This window comes from Nicotiana tabacum, chromosome 13 (assembly GCF_000715075.1).
Source record: "Nicotiana tabacum cultivar K326 chromosome 13, ASM71507v2, whole genome shotgun sequence".
In the NCBI taxonomy this organism is placed as follows: Eukaryota; Viridiplantae; Streptophyta; class Magnoliopsida; order Solanales; family Solanaceae; genus Nicotiana; species Nicotiana tabacum.
In genome coordinates, this window is record NC_134092.1 from 99,823,716 (window position 1) to 99,841,967 (window position 18,252).

Consider the following 18,252-nt stretch of genomic DNA (forward strand, 5'->3'; position numbering starts at 1 on the left):
GCACTCCCGAGATACTGCCTCGTAGTCCCAAATCATAAATAAATTCACAATATCTCATTTCTTTATATCACAACGGGAGCCTTCACAAATAAATTTTAAAGAAAATATTTTTTTCCGAAATAGCATCCCGCGTTTTAGCCACCCTTATCACACCGTATGACTTCTAGTAGTTCCCCTACTAGCCACGCGTATCAAGCCACCCTTATCTCACCGCATGCGTTTCAACACCTAGACCTTATACCACCGCATGCGTATCAATATCACGATATATCACAATTTGCACCTCAAGTGCCCAAATATTTCAACTTGCCAAAATAAATCAACAACAATAATATTTTTCCACAATAAAGAGCTCACAACTCAATCACAATGGGTACAAAAGTCTCACAAAATATTCAGCAAAATAATATTTCACCAATTTAACACCTTTTCTAAATATCAAAAAATTTAAATGTAAAATATATATAGTTTTTAATAATAATTAAATTGAAGAAATTTATCCTTCAAATAATGCACAGAATAAAAGAAACAGAGTTTCAACTAAACAGGTAACACACTTAGCAGGAACAAGTCCGACAACTTTAAAATACGAGAAAATATATTAATGATGATGTATATAACAGAATAAAATACGTTAATTAATATGCAACAGTGCTTTACACAATTTAAATACATAATCTTTCATATTTAGCCCATGTACACAGCCGTCACCTCATGTACACGACTTTCAACACAACAACATTTTCATATCAATACCAACCTAAGGGAAATTTTCCCCACACAAGGTTAGACAAGTCACTTACCTCAAACCACGCTCAATCAGTCAAGTAGTATGCCTTTTTCCTCGATTTTTCGACTCCGATTGGCTCGAATCTAGTCATAGTTAATTCGATTCAATCAATACAAATTATAGGAATAAATTCCATATGAAAATGCAAATTTTCTAACAAAATCCGAAATTTAACCCAAAAATCGCCCGTGGGGTCCACATTTCGGATTCCGACAAAACTCACAAAATCTGACAACCCGTTCAATTACGAGTCCAACCATACTAGTTTCACTCAAATACGACTCCGAATCGACACCGAAATCTCAAAAATTCATTTTATTCAGCATCTCCCAACTTCAATTCTTGATCCGTTAACCATCTGAAACTCACCTGAGTCCCTCGGGACCTCAACCAAATACACCAACAAGTCCTAAAATATCATACAAACTTATTTGAAACCTCAAATAACATAAAACAACGCTAAAACCACGAATCATACCCCAATTCAAGCTTAAGGAAGTTAAGAATTTCCAACTTCTACATTCGATGCCGAAACCTATCAAATCAAGTCCGATTGACCTTAAATTTTGCAAACAAGTCATAAATGACATAACAGATCTATGAAATGTTTTAGAACTAGATTCCAACCCCGATATCAAAAAGTCAACTCCCCGGTCAAAATTCTCACAAATTCAACTTTCGCCATTTCAAGCCAAACTTCACTACGGATTTCAAAAAATAATTCCGGACACGCTCCAAAGTCCAAAATTATCATAAGGAGCTATTGGAATCCTCAAAACTCCATTCCGAGGCCGTTTACACATAAGTCGACATCCGGTCACTATTTGAACTTAAGCTTTAAACCTTGGAACTAAGTATTCCAATTCATTCCAAAACCTCACCGGACCCGAACCAATTACCCCGGCAGGTCACACAACAATTGTAAAGCACAAATTGAGCAGTAAAGGGGGGACGATGTTGTAATACTCAAAACTATCGGGTGGGTCGTTATATTCTCCCCCTCTTAAATAGACGTTCGTCCTCGAACGGGTTTAGAATTGTACCTGGAATCTCAAATATGTGTGGATATTTGCTCTGCATCTCCCGTTCAGTCTCCCAAGTAGCTTCTCCGTTTGGCTGGCCTCTCCACTACACCTTCACTGAAGCTATGTTCTTTGATCTTGGTTTTCTAACATGTCTGTCCAAAATGGTCACTGGTTCCTCGACATAAGATAGATCCTTGTCCAACTGGACTGATCTGAAGTCTAACACATGAGATGGATCGCTGCGATACTTTTGAAGCATGGAAACATGGAACACTAGATGAACTACAGAGAGGCTAGGTGGTAGTGCAAGTTTGTAAGCCACCTCTCCAACTCTCTCAAGAATCTCAAAAGGCCCAATATACCTAGGGCTCAACTTTCCCTTCATCCCGAACCTCATAACACCCTTCATAGGCAAAACCCGGAGCAAGACTCGCTCACCAACCATGAATGCAACATCACGAACCTTCCGATCCGCATAACTCTTCTGTCTAGATTGGGTGTAACGACCCGACTTGTCATTTTAAGAATTTACTCCCCGTTTTGTGACTTAAGGTCTCGAGCAACTTCGCAATATGTATTATGACCCGCAGGTATGGTCGGAAGATTCAAAATTTAATTAAAGGAACAATTCTTATTTAGAAGCTTAAATGAAAAGAGTTGACCGGAGAGTTAACTTTTGAGCAAACGACCTCAGAATAGAATTTTGATGATGTCCATAGTTTTGTATGATGATTTCAAACTTAGGCGTATGTTCAAATTCGGATTTGAAAGTCCGTAGGACAATTCGACGCATTTTGACGAAAGTTAGGAAATAGAAGATTTTGGAAAGTCCGACAGAAGGGGAAAATTTTGATAACGAGGTCGGATTTCGATTCCGGAAATGAGGATAGTTCCATGTCATAAATTATGACTTGTGCGCAAAATGTGAAGTCATTCCGGATTGATTTGATACGTTTCGGCGCAAAATATAGAAGTTGGAGGATTTGAAAACTTATAATTTGATTTGATGCGCAATTCGTAATTTCGGCATTGTTTGATGTGGTTTGAAGCTTCGAAAAAGTTCGTATTGTATTTTTGGACATGTTGTTATAATTGGTTGAGGTACCGGGGTCCTCGGGTGAATTTCGGAAGGTTATCGGAGCAATTCGGACTTGGAAGAAACTTCTGGAAAATGGCAACAGCTGTTGGAATCGCAGCTGCAAAATTTTGGGTGCAGATGCAACCACGCAACAGCGAGGGAGCCATCGCAGAATACAAGATGGAAGGGCATGGTAGTGGTCTCAGGTGCGAAGAAAATCCCGCACCTGCAGAACCGCAGAAGCGGGAAAGGAAGGCGCAAAAGCGGCTATTTGCGCAGATTCGCATGTTGCATCACACTTGTGAATGCGCAAGAGCGGAAAGGATTCCGCAGGTGCGATGTGTTTGTTGGCAGTTGACATCGCAGAACCGAGAATTGGCTCACAAAAGCGAGCTCGCAGGTGCGATAAAATGGTCCGCAGGTGCGCAAACTGGGCAGAATGTTAAGGACCAAAAATGGTCATTTCGCCATTTTGTTTTGGGATTTTTGGAGCTCGGATTTGGGAGATTCTGGATGGATTCTTCACAAACTTGGTTGGGATAAGTGTTCTCTATCCTAAAGTGATTATATTTCATGAATCTACGATTATATTTATCATTTAATTCGTATGTAAATGGAAGAAATCAAGATTTTTACAAAATCTTCCAAAAACAAAAATCTAAGATTTGGAGGTCGAGTTGTTATTGGAATTCGATAAAATTGGTATGATTGAACTCGTATCGGAATGGGTGTTTGGATTTCGTGAATATTTTGTCGGGTTCCGAGAAGCGGGTCCCGCGTTGACTTTTGTTGACTTTTTGGAATTAATTTTTAAGTCAACGCATTATTATCCAGAATTGTTTTCGATGAATTTTAACGAAGTTATACAATTATTTTGGATAGATTTGAGCTGTCTGGAGGTCAATTCAAGCAGGAAAACGATTTTGGGAATATCGGCATAACTTCAAAAAGGTAAGTATCTTGCCTAACCTTGAGTGGGAAAAATTACTCCTTAGGCATTGAGTCTTATGTGTAAATTGTGTAATTGAAAACCATGTACGCGAGGTGACGAGTACGTACTTGGTTTATATGTGCAAATTACATTGGTTAAAATTCTTAGGCGCCTTTATGTATTAAGTCGAAAATTATTGGCACTTATTAAATCCTTTATTTGTCATGCCTAGATTCTTGTTTGTTGAAATTATTTTTATATGATGATTTGGTGTGATTGCCACCTTGAATTTATATGAAATATATTTTGTTAAGATTTTGTGCACATTATGGTCGAGCCATGGACTCTTTTTTAAGAAAATATGATGTATTGTTGATTTCTGTGGCAAGTTAAAATATTTGAGCACTTGATGAGACATTTGTGATATGTGAGCACTTGATGTGTAGTTGTTGAAATCATATTTACTTTGGGACTACGTAACGGTATTCCGAGAGATCCCCTTGCCCTGCATATTTACTTTGGGACTACTGAACGTTATTCCGGGAGATCCCCCTGCCCTGCACATTTACTTTGGGACTACGGAACGTTATTCCGGGAGATCCTCCTGCCCTGCATATTTACTTTGGGACTACGGGACGGTATTCCGGGAGATCCTCCTGCCCTGCATATTTACTTTGGAACTACGGAATGATATTTCGGGAGATCCCCCCCTCCCCCACTTATCTTGCATATTTACTTTTGGGATTAAGAGGCAGTACCTCAGGAGTGCCCTTTTGTTGATGTTTTTCTATGGGTGCACTTGCTTTTGGTTATTTTGTTTTTCCGTGATATGTAAATTCTTGTGTTCTTCTGTGATGTATTATTTGATTTTATTATGTGTTTGTATTCCTTGTTGTATCATGTTGGTTTTGGCTCTTTGTACAAGACTCTGCAAATTTATGTTTATGGTTTTTACTGGTTTTCGAGAATTGAGTTGTTTCGAATAAAATAAATTGCTATTTTGTTTTAATTTAATAAATTTTACATCCAAATTAGTAGACATCGGATGCTTCATTTTAATTGAAATTTCATTTTCTTTACCCAAATAATTTGTAAAATAAATTCATTCCTATGTTGATTTCTTACTTGATTTAAAGATTTTTAACCTTACTTTAGTGAAAATAAATTGATCTTGTGGATCTTATATACATTGATATATTGACACGTGAGTTGTCCATGTGATGGTGATAGAAATATGGCACGAGGTGCCGCGGAAAATATGAAAGTGGGCTGAGACCCGTAATTTTTATGATTGTGAAGTGAAGTGTCACGTGGTGATTTCTACTTGAAAATATATTTATTGGAAAGTATTATATCCTGAAAATTATTATTTGAAAAAGAAATATATAGACGAAAGAATTTATATTTTAGGGACTTGATTAATTGGTTGTACTTGTGTTCCTTATTCGTCTGAGCAATAATTATGATGTTCTTGTTGCATTGTTGTTATATCACTAGTTGATTTTGTTGTTATCATTGCTAGTTATTTTATAGCATTATTTTATATACTATATTGCACAGGCTATTAGACTAGTGAGTTTCTTGACCGTACCTCATCTCTACTCCACTGAGGTTAGTCTTGATACTTACTGGGTAACGACCGTGGTGTACTCATACTATACTTCTGCACATATTTGTGCAGAGCCAGGTATTGGAGGTATCGGACCCGGGCAAAGTTAGAGTGTGATCGCAAGGATTCAAGGTAGAGCTGCTTGGTCGTCGCAGTCCCTTGGAGTCTATTCATTTCATTTTACTGTAAATTTTTGATCAAACAATATTATATATTTGGTCCTCGTGATCATTCCATGTATTCAGCTAGAGTTTGTGACTCGGTACTACCAGTCGTGGGAGGTTGTATATTTATATTTGTTCCGCTGTTAGTTTTGATTACTTATTTTTAAAAAACATGGCTTCAAAAATATAATTGAAATCGGCTTACCTAGTCTCTCTTAGAGACTAGGTGCCATCACGACGCCTGTGGTGGAATTTTGGATCGTGACAAGTTGGTATCAGAGCACTAGGTTCATAGGTTCTACGAGTCACGAACGAGTCTAGTAGAGTCTTGCGAATCGGTACGGAGACGTCTGTACTTATCTTCGAGAGGCTACAGAACTATTAGATATTTCACTTCTTTCATTCCTTATCGTGTGACATTTATTCAGCTTGAAACATATATCTTATGTTCTTTTGCATCCACTCATGTATGAAATTTCACCCTCGGTATCAACTATGCGCCAACAATTCATGATACTATAGAGGGGTTATAAGGGGCCCAGGGTTGCTCAACCATTATTACAATGTGTTGTCCAGATCGAGGATGCAGAAGTATTGAGAGATCATTCAGTTGTGCACATTGAGGCGCAACGGGTTCTGACATCTAGTTGATAAGTATGATATTAAGAAGGTTTAATTAATTGCCTAATCATCACAATTGTTGTAAGGTTATGAGGTGGATATAGATCTGAAATAGTTGGTGGTATTAAAGACTATGTACTTCGTATGGCATTTCTATTTAGCAAAGGGTACGTATGCAACCAAGGCACTAGAGGAAGCGAGTTTAACTGTCACGAGGATGACATGCGCCAAATAAATGGTTTGAGATGTCTTATGATCGGAGTCGTACGAGCGATGAAGGTTAGTATTGTGGATCGTCAGAATGTGCCCTATGGCTTCACGCCAAGTGAGGGGAATCCACTATCAACGATCATATTGTGGGGTTCATGTGTCATATCAGTTTTGGCCTGAGATGTATTTATGTGGTATTGAAAGGTTCTCCGAAATTTGTATATGATTAAGAGCTGAGATTGGTATGGGATGATGCTAGGACTTGCGGTATTCCCGCTTCCTTAATAGTTATACATTTCAGTTCCAGCGAGGTCACAGAAACAATTTCAGAATACTCGGGGTGCTACACTGAGTTCTTTTAATGCATCACCGACACGGGGTTCCTATAATGGTTATTCCAGTTGTCCGGCAAAGACTCAGTATGAGAAGTCGAACCCGCAGAGGGGTTGTTATCAGTGTGATTGTGCTAGACACATCAATAGGAATGTCCCAGACTTTGAAGAGACGGATTTCATCAGAATAATTGGGCTACAAGATTTATTCCAGTTAATACTCCACGTACACAGTCAGCTAGAGGTGGAGGACAGGAGGGTAGTGGGCACCTAAGAGGTGGAGACCCGACCCGTTGATTTAATCATTATGATTTGGCTAAGGCTAATACACCAGATGGTGTCATTACATGTACGATCCTGATTTTTATTATAAAAGGATATTTTCCTTAATTTGATTCGGTTCTGAATATTAAGGTGAGTCCTCTTATTATGCTCCACTTATGGGTGAGCTTCGTAAATTTATGACCCACTTATATATTTTATCCTTGTTGGGATATTTGAAGGTGTGAGCTCGTGCCTGTAATTTATTTTTGTACACTATTGAGGGCTATAAGTCCAAAAGTAATTTTTATTATTCATTTCAGTGGGTTTAATGTATTTCAGAATAATTGATTCAAATTTTTATGAATTATACGCCCTACCGGTATGAGGGTTCATTATGTGTTGTGAAAACTGTTTATGAAATATATTGAAAAGAAGAAAGAAAAGAAATTGAAATTTCAGTTGGCAATGTGCAAAATACTTGTGATTCGGAGTTGAGGACGAGATCCTCGCATTTTATATATGATGTGAAATATTTAGACTGGACTACAAGTCATGGTGAAAATTATATAAGGACGAGGTCCTTGTGGTGAAATATTTACGAGTTTAAAATTCTCCATTTGTGAAATTTAATTTGTACAATAATATTAATAGGGAGTCATGCCTATTAGGCTTATTTGATAATTCTTGTATATTGTTTTGTTCATATACATCCATTTTCGTGCTGTAAATATTGAGTTTTAGCCTATGAGGTGAGTGCCCAGGTGGCGTTAAATGTGACTCATTAATCCGAGTAAGTAATCATGAGGTCTTCATGCCTCGCATTCTGTTGTCAGTGTTGTAAAAATTCGAAACGAGGTGGTGGTTAATATGAGATTAATTGATGATGCAGGAATTAATTATGAATAACTTTTAAGACCAGAGATGTGGTGATGAGCATACATATGATGTGCTTCATGTCCTGATATCATTATGATAATGCAATGCTGAGATTAGTGTTATTGATATATATCTTGTGGTGTTTTGTTGGGTTGTGGATGTGTTGTAGGAGTTATTTTAGTGTTACTTTGGCAGGTGGTTAGGCCCAATTACAGGGGAGACTCTACCGAAATTTTTTGAAAATTTTGGGAGTTAGTAAAATTTGGGGGATTGAGATGTGCGAAAGAAGAGATAAGTTATGTTGTGTGTTTGAGGGCGGATGATCCTAAGCGGGGAAGAATGAAATACCCCAAAAAAATTTTGAAGTACTTCAACACTATCAAGAAAGTTGATGGTGCATAGGCGCGAGTTGCTATAGCCAGTTGAGACTAATACCGTGCGTCGAAGTGAAAAATCAGGCATTTTGGAAATGATTGGAAAGTTAGATATTTTTGCTCTAAAGCTTATAAGAATGGAGAAAAGAAATAATCTCAATTGAAATAGTGTTGTCGGACCCGTGTTAAATTGCGGGAATGTAGAATCACCCACAAGTATGTATGCAAGAATATACTCAGTAATTTAAAGTCCTCAGTAAGATTCTTAGCACGTTCGAGGACGAACGTTTGTTTAAGAGGTGGAGAATGTAACGACCCGACTTGTCGCTTTAAGAATTTACTCCCCGTTCTGTGACTTAAGGTCTCGAGCAGTTTCGAAATATGTAATATGACCCGCGGGTATGGTCGAGTTTGATTTTCTGAAGATTCAGAATTTAATTAAAGGAACAATTCTTATTTAGAAGCTTACATGGAAAGAGTTGACCGGAGAGTTGACTTTTGAGCAAACGACCTCGGAATAGAATTTTGATGATTTCAATAGCTTCATATGATGATTTCGGACTTAGGCGTATGTTCGGATTCGGATTTGGAAGTCCGTAGGACAATTCGACATATTTTGGCGAAAGTTAGAAAATAGAAAATTTTGGAAAGTCCGACCGAATGGTGAAATTTTGATAACGAAGTCGGATTTTGATTCCAGAAATGAGGATAGCTCCATGTCATCAATTATGACTTGTGTGAAAAATTTGAAGTCATTCCGGATTGATTTGATACGTTTCGGCGCAAAATATAGAAGTTGGAGGATTTGAAAACTTATAATTCGATTTGATGCGCGATTCGTAATTTTGGCATTTTTGATATGGTTTGAAGCCTTGACTAAGTTCGTATTGTATTTTTGGACATGTTGTTATAATTGGTTAAGGTCCCGAGGGCCTCGGGTGAATTTCGGAAGGTTAACGGAGCGATTCGGACTTGGAAAAAACTGCTGGAAAATGGCAGCAGCTGTTGGAATCGCACCTGCGGAATTTTGGGTGCAGGTGCGACCACGCAGCAGTGAGGGAGCCATCGCAGAAGCGAAGAAAATCCCGCACCTGCGGAACCGCAGAAGCGGGAAAGGAAGGTGCAAAAGCGGCTATTTGCGCAGATTCGCATGTTGCATCGCACTTGTGAATGCGCAGGAGCAGAAAGGATTCCGCAGGTGCAATGTGTTTGTTGGCAGTTGACATCGCAGAACCGAGAATTGGCTCGCAAAAGCGAGCTCGCAGGTGCGATAAAATGGTCCGCAGGTGCGCAAATTGGGCAGAATGTTAAGGACCAAAAATGGTCATTTCGCCATTTTGTTTTGGGATTTTTGGAGCTCGGATTTGGGAGATTCTGGAGGGATTCTTCACAAACTTGGTTGGGATAAGTGTTCTCTATCCTAAAGTGATTATATTTCATGAATCTACGATTATATTTATCGTTTAATTCGTATGTAAATGGAAGAAATCAAGATTTTTACAAAATCTTCCAAAAACGAAAATCTAAGATTTGGAGGTCGAGTTGTTATTGGAATTCGATAAAATTGGTATGATTGAACTCGTATCGGAATGGATGTTCGAATTTCGTGAATATTTTGTCGCGGGTTCCGTGAATATCGGAATGATTGAACGCGGTCCGGCGTTGACTTTTGTTGCCTTTTTGGAATTAATTTTTAAGTCAATGTATTATTATCCAGAATTGTTTCCGATGAATTTTAACGAAGTTATACAATTATTTTGAATAGATTTGAGCTGTCCGGAGGTCAATTCAAGCAAGAAGGCGATTTTGGGAATATCGGCATAACTTCAAAAAGGTAAGTATCTTGCCTAACCTTGAGTGGGGAAAATTACTCCTTAGGCATTGAGTCTTATATGTAAATTGTGTAATTGAAAACCATGTACGCGAGGTGACGAGTACGTACTTGGTTTATATGTGCAAATTACATTGGTTAAAATTCTTAGGCGCCCTTATGTATTAAGTCGAAAATTATTGGCACTTATTAAATCCTCTATTTGTCATGCCTAGATTCTTGTTTGTTGAAATTATTTTTATATGATGATTTGGTGTGATTGCCACCTTGAATTTATGTGAAATATATTTTGTTAAGATTTTGTGCACATTATGGTCGAGCCATGGACTCTTTTTTATGAACATATGATGTATTGTTGATTTCTGTGGCAAGTTGAAATATTTGAGCACTTGATGAGCCATTTGTGATATGTGAGCACTTGATGTGTAGTTGTTGAAATCATATTTACTTTGGGACTACGGATGGTATTTCGGGAGATCCCCTTGCCCTGCATATTTACTTTGGGAGTACGGAACGGTATTCCGGGAGATCCCCCTGCCCTGCATATTTACTTTGGGACTACGGAACGGTATTTCGGGAGATCCCCCCCGTCTTGTATATTTGCTTTTGGGATTACGAGGCGGTATCTCCGGGAGATCCCCCCTGCACATTTACGTTTGGATATTTACTTTTGGGACTACGAGGCGGTACCTCGAGAGTGCCCTTTTGTTGATGTTTTTCTATGGGTGCACTTGCTTTTGGTTATTTTGTTTTCCGTGATATGTAAATTCTTGTGTTCTTCCGTGATGTATTATTTGATTTTATTACGTGTTTGTATTCCTTGTTATATCATGTTAGTTTTGGCTCTTTGTACAAGACTCTGCAGATAAGTTTATGGTTTTTACTGGTTTTCGAGAATTGAGTTGTTTTGAATAAAATAAATTGCTATTTTGTTTTAATTTAATAAATTTTACATCCAAATTAGTAGTCATCGGATGCTTCATTTTAATTGAAATATCATTTTCTTTACCCAAATGATTTCTAAAATAAATTCATTCCTTTGTTGATTTCTTACTTGATTTAAAGATTTTTATCCTTACTTTAGTGAAAATAAATTGATCCTGTGAGTCTTATATACATTGATATTTTGACATGTGAGTTGTCCGTGTGATGGTGATAGAAATATGGGCACAAGGTGCGGTGGAAAAATATGAAAGTAGGCAGAGACCCGTAATTTTTATGATTGTGAAGTGAGGTGTCACATGGTGACTTTTACTTGAAAATATATTTATTGAAAAGTATTATATCCTGAAAATTATTATTTGAAAAAAAAACATATGGATGAAAGAATTTATGTTTGAGGGACTTGATTAATTGGTTGTACTTGTGTTCCTTATTCGTCTGAGCAATAATTATGATGTTCTTATTGCATTTTTGTTATATCACTGGTTGATTTTGTTGTTATCGTTGCTAGTTATTTTTCAGTATTATTTTGTATACTATATTGCACAGGCTATTAGACTAGTGAGTGTCTTGACTGTACCTCGTCTCTACTCCACTGATGTTAGTCTTGATACTTACTGGGTACCGACCGTGGGGTACTCATACTACACTTCTGCACATTTTTGTGCAGAGCAAGGTATTGGAGGTATCGGACCGGGAACGAGTTAGAGTGTGATCGCAAGGATTCAAGGTAGAGCTGCTTGGTCATTGCAGTCCCTTGGAGTCTGTTCATTTCATTGTACTGTAAATTTTTAATCAAGCAGTATTGTATATTTAGTCCTCGTGATCATTCCATGTATTCAGTTAGAGTTCGTGATTCAGTACTACCAGTCTTGGGAGGTTGTATATTTATATTTGTTCCGCTGTTAGTTTTGATTACTTATTTAAAAAACAATGGCTTCAAAAATATAATTGAAATCGGCTTACCTAGTCTTAGAGACTAGGTTCCATTACGATGTTTGTGGTGGGATTTTGGGTCGTGACATTAGATTGTACGAAGTCGATCCTGAACCAATTTAACTTTTTTCAATGCATCATGAACCAAGTCTGTACCCAATAGCCTAGCCTAGCCTCGCCCGTTTTGAACCAACCCACTGGAGACAGGCACCGCCTACCATACAAGGCCTCATACGGAGCCATCTGAATGCTTGACTGGTAGCTGTTGTTGTAAGCAAACTCCACAAGTGGTAAGAACTGATCCCAAGAACCCCCAAAATCTATCATATACGCACGAAGCATATCCTCTAGTATCTAGATAGTGCGCTTGGACTGTCTGTCCGTCTGAGGGTGAAATGTTGTACTCAACTCCACACGAGTACCCAACTCTCACTGTACAGCCCTCCAAAACCGAGATGTAAACTGCGTAGCCAGGTCATGATAGATACTGGTACGCCATGAAGTCTGACAATCTCGGGAATATAGACCCGAGCCAGCTATTCCGAAGAGTAAGTAGTAACTACAGGAATGAAATGGGCTGACTTGGTCAACCTATCCACAATCATCCAAACTGCATCGAACTTCCTCTGAGTCCGTGGGAGCCCAACAATGAAATCCATAGTGATCCGCTCCTATTTCCATTATGGAATCTCTAACTTCTGAAGCAATCCACCTGGTCATTGATGCTCATACTTCACCTGCTAGCAATTTAGGCATCGAGATACATATTCCACTATATCTTTCTTCATCCGCCTCCACCAATAGTGTTGTCTCAAGTCCTGATACATCTTTGTAGCACCCGGATGAATGGAGTACCGCGAACTGTGAGCCTCCTGGAGAATCAACTCACGCAAACCATCTACATTAGGCACACATAGCCTGCCCTGCATTCGTAATACACCGTCATCTCCAATAGTGACTTCCTTGGCATCACCGTGCTGAACTGTGTTCTTAAGGACAAGCAGATGAGGGTCATCATACTGACGCTCTTTGATACGATCATAAAGAGAAAACTAAGAAAACACATAAGCCAAAACTCGGCTCGGCTCGAAAATATCCAATCTGACAAACTGGTTGGCCAAGGCATGAACATCTAAGGCTAAAGGCCTCTCTACTACTGGTAAGTATGCTAAGATGTCCAAACTCTCCGCCTTACGACTCAAGGCATCGGCCACCACATTGGCCTTTCCAGGATGATAAAGAATGGTGATATCATAATCCTTAAGCAACTCCAACCACCTCCGCTGCCGTAAATTAAGATCCCTCTGTTTAAACAGATGTTGTAGACTCCGGTGGTCGGTATAAACCTCACAATGGACACCGTACAAATAATGCCGCCAAAACTTCAAGGCGTGAACAAAGTTGCTAACTCAAGGTCGTGGATCGGATAATTCTTCTCGTGTACCTTTAACTGTCTGGACACATAGGAAATTACCCTACCGTCTTGCATCAACACTGCGCCGAGACCAATACATGACACATCGCAATACACAGTATAATACCCTGAACCTGTAGGTAATACCAATATTGGGGCTGTAGTCAAAGTTGTCTTGAGCTTTTGGAAGATCTCCTCACATTCCTTGATCAACCTGAACGGAGCACCCTTCTGGGTCAATTTGTTCATAGGTGCAACAATATAATTGAAACCCTCTACAAATCAGCGATAATACCCTGCCAAACCAAGGAAACTCCGGATCTCTGTAGTTGAGGACGGTTTGGACCAACTCTGCACTGCCTCAATCTTCTTCGGATCTACCTTGATCCCTTCGCACGAAACTATAAGACCTAATAATCCCACTGAATCAAGCCAGAATTAACACTTCGAAAATTTTGCATATAACGTCTTTTCTCTCAAAGTCTGAAGTACAGTTCTCAAGTGTTACCCATGATCCTCCCGACTCCGGGAATACACCAGAATGTCATCAATAAATATAATGATGAAGGAGTCAAGATAGGGCTAAAATACATTATTCATCAGATGCATAAATGTTGCTGGGGCATTAGTCAGCCCAAAAGACATCACAAGGAACTCGTAATGACCATACCGAGTCTTGAAAGCAGTCTTCGGGATATCGGGTTCCCGAATCTTCAACTGATGATAGCCTGAACGCAAGTCAATTTTAGAGAATACCCTGTCACCCTGAAGCTGATCAAATATGTTATCAATACGTGGAAATGAATACATGTTCTTCACTGTAACCTTGTTCAACTGGCGATAATCAATATACATCCGCAAAGAACCATCATTCTTCTTCATAAATAAGACAGGAGCACCCCAAGGCGATACACTGGGCCGAATGAAGCCCTTATCAAGCCACTCCTGTAACTGTTCTTTTAATTCCTTAAACTCTGCTGGGGCCATACGATATGGTGGAATAGAAATGGGCTGAGTGCCCGGTAACAAATCAATGCCAAAGTCAATATCCCTAATGGGTGGCATACCCAGAAGATCCGCTGGAAATACATTAAGAAAATCCCTTACTACAGGAACTGACTCCACGGTAGGAGTGTCAACACTAATATCTCTCACATAGGCCAGATACACATCACACCCCTTCTCAACCATTCGTTGAGCTTTAATAAATGAAACAACTCTGCTAGGGACATGATCCAAGGTACCTCTCCACTCTAGCCGCGGTAGACCTGGCATAGCCAATGTCACCGTCTTGGCGTAACAATCAAGGATAGTGTGATAGGGCGACAACCAGTCTATGCCAAAAGTAATATCGAAATCCACTATATTAAGCAATTATAAATCAGCTCTGGACTCAAAACCACTGATAACAATCAAACACGACTGATACACGAGGTCAACAATGATAGATTCACCCACGGGTGTAGATACATAAACAGAAGAACTCAAAGAACACATAAAAATAAGTGGAGCCTGGATCAAATAATATTGATGCATCTCTATGAAAGACCGGAATAATACCTGTGATAACGGAATCAGATGCAACGGCCTTTGTCCTAGCAGGTAGGGCATAATATCTGGCCTAGCCTCTCTCTCTAGGGCGACCTTTACATGTCCGACCTCCACCTCTAGCTGGCTGTGCAGGTGGAGTAGCAACTGGTGTAGTGATCATGGCCTGAGAAGCCTGAGGTCCCTATGGAATGGGTGGGCCTGAGAAATCTGTAGAGGTGCACCCCTCCTATGTCTGGGGCAATACCTCATTATATGACGAGTGTCACAACACTCAAAACAAGCCTTCGGAGGACGTGGCTGTTGGGACTGGCTTGGGACTGATCGACTAGACTACCCGCTAAAGGCACCCCGTACAGGAGGTACATTAGACACTGGCGGCGCATAATATGGAACCTGAGGTCTGGGAGTAGCCGGAATACAACTGGAAGGTGGAAGTGCTGAACGAATAGGATGACTCACATAACCTCTACCATGACGGGGTGCAGCTGGGGCACGAGAATTATTATATATGCCAGAATCTTGGGGTCTCTTAGCTTCCCTCTCTTCTCTCTCTCGAGTCCGTATACCCTCCAATCTCCTAGCAATTGACACCACCTGTTGGTATGTGATGTCCATCTCTAGTTCTCGGGCCATACTGAATCTGATACTCAATAAATCGGTGAACTCGCTCTCGTACAGTAACAACTAAGGCTAGTGCATGCCTAGACAAATCACTGAATCAGAACGAATATTTTGACGCGATCATAGTTACCTGGCGCAGCTGCTCAAACTCTGCATGACATGCATGTCTAAGACTCTGAGGAACATACTCCATTAAGAACATATCTGAAAATTGAGTCCAAGTGGGTGAAGCTGCCTCAGTCGGACTATCCAACTCATATGCCCCTCACTACTGGTAGGTTGCTTCTCTAAGTTGGAATGCCGTGAAAGAAACCCTACTGGAATCCATAATACCCATAGTACGAAGGATACAGTGACATTCCTCCAGAAAACCCTGAGCATCGCCTGAAGCTATACTACTAAGTGTGGGTGGGCGGTATTTTTTGTACCTCTCGAGCCTGAGGTGCTCCCCCTCTGAAACAGCTGGCCTAACCTCGGGCCGAATTGGCAACTGGATGCACTGGTATAACCTCTGGGGTATGGTCAACCTGGGCCATTGGCTCTGGGGTACGGGCGGCAGGAGTCTGTGCTCCTCCTCTAGCCTGAGATGTGGTAGGAGCAAGTGTAATTAACCCTGCCTGAGCTAGAGTGCCAAACATGCTCAAAAACTGGGCAAGAGTCTCCTGAAGTGCAGGAGTGGTAACAGGTGTCTCAGGTGGTTGTTCTCCAACTGGAGCTACTGGTGGTTCCTCTGCAACAGCTTGTGTGGGTGTTCTGGCTGCACCACGCGGTCTTCCTCAACCTCTGGCTCGGCCTCTGCCCCGACCCCGACCTCTTGCGACTCTAACAGGGGGCACGGGTGTCTAATCATCGGATCCAGTTGTGCGTGTCCTCACCATCTGTGAGAGAATAGAAATACAATGGTTTAAAATTTTGAAGTCAACAAATGCGCACGATAAGGAATAAAAGAAGTGAATATTTTCCTAACAATTGCATAGCCTCCCGAAAATAAGTACAGATGTCTCCGTATCGATCCGCAAGACTCTACTAAACCTGCTTATGACTCATACCACCTATGAACCTAGAGCTCTGATACCAACTTGTCACGATCCCAAATTTCCCTCTGTAGGATATCGTGATGGCACCTAGTCTCTAAGACTAGGTAAGCCAATCAATGCGGAATAATAAAAGAAATATGAAATAAATAAATTTGCAAACTCACATAATTATAACTCCCAAAACTCGGTAGAAATAAGTCACAAGCTTCTAAGAATTTATTTTCAATGCCTTTATACATCAAGGTCTAAAGAAAATAAGAAAACAACATAATAAAGATAGAAGGGGACTCCGGAGTCTGCGGACGCTGGAAGATATACCTCGAAGTCTCCGTATACAGGTAGCTTACTGATGTCTGAGCTGGTAGAAGGTACGTGGATTTGCACAAAAAGATGGCCAGAAGCGTGGTATGACTACACCAAAACGGTACCCAGTAAGTGCCAAGCCTAACCTCGGTAGAGTAGTGACGAGATTAGGTCAGGCCCTACTGGAATAATAAAAGACAGGGAGAAAAGTTTAACAATATAATAACAATAATGACAATGAGGATAAATAAAATAAGTAGTATGTCACAATTTAACCACACAGAATTAGGACAATTAACACCTCGCGGAAAGAAAAACAAAAATTTACAACTTTAAGGAAAACACCAAAAATAACCAAGGGCAATGCAGCCATAAAGGAATATCAACAAGGGCACTCCCGAGATACCGCCTCGTAGTCCCAAATCATAAATAAATTCACAATATATCATTTCCTTATATCACCGCGGGAGCCTTCACAAATAAATTTTAAAGAAAAATTTCCCGAAATAGTATCCCGCGTTTTAGCCACCCTTATCACACCGCATGACTTGTAGTAGTTCCCCTACTAGCCACGCGTATCCAGCCACCCTTATCTCACCGCATGCATTTCAATACCCAGACCTTATACCACCGCATGCGTATCAATATCATAATATATCACAATTTTCACCTCAAGTGCCCAAATATTTCAACTTGCCAAAATAAATCAACAACAATAATATTTTTTCACAATAAAGAGCTCACAGCTCAATCACAATGGGTACAAAAATCTCACAAAATATTCAGCAAAAATAATATTTCACCAATTTAACACCTTGTCTAAATATCAAAATTTTAAATGTAAAATATTTTTTTATAATAATTAAATTGAAGAAATTTATCCTTCAAATAATACACAAAATAAAAGAAACAGAATTTCAACTAAACAGGTAACACACTTAGCAGGAACAAGTCCGGCAAATTTAAAATACAAAAATATATTAATGATGACGAATATAATAGAATAAAATAATTAAATTAATATGCAATAGTGCTCTACACAATTTAAAGACATAATCTTCCACATTTAGCCCGTGTACACACCCGTCACCTCGTTGTCACGACTCCAAATCCACTAGTCGTGATGGCACCTAACCCAACCCGCTAAGTAAGCCAATTAACCTCTAACCAATTCCAATAATTATTAATAAAGCGATTAAGTAAAGAAAAATCTGAATCTTATACATTCCCTAAGGACTAGTAGTACAAATCATGAGCTTCTAAGAATAGAGTTTACAAAGCGAAAATGAAATAAATATATAGTATGTTTGAAAAGTACATAAACAAAGTTTTACAGATCTAAA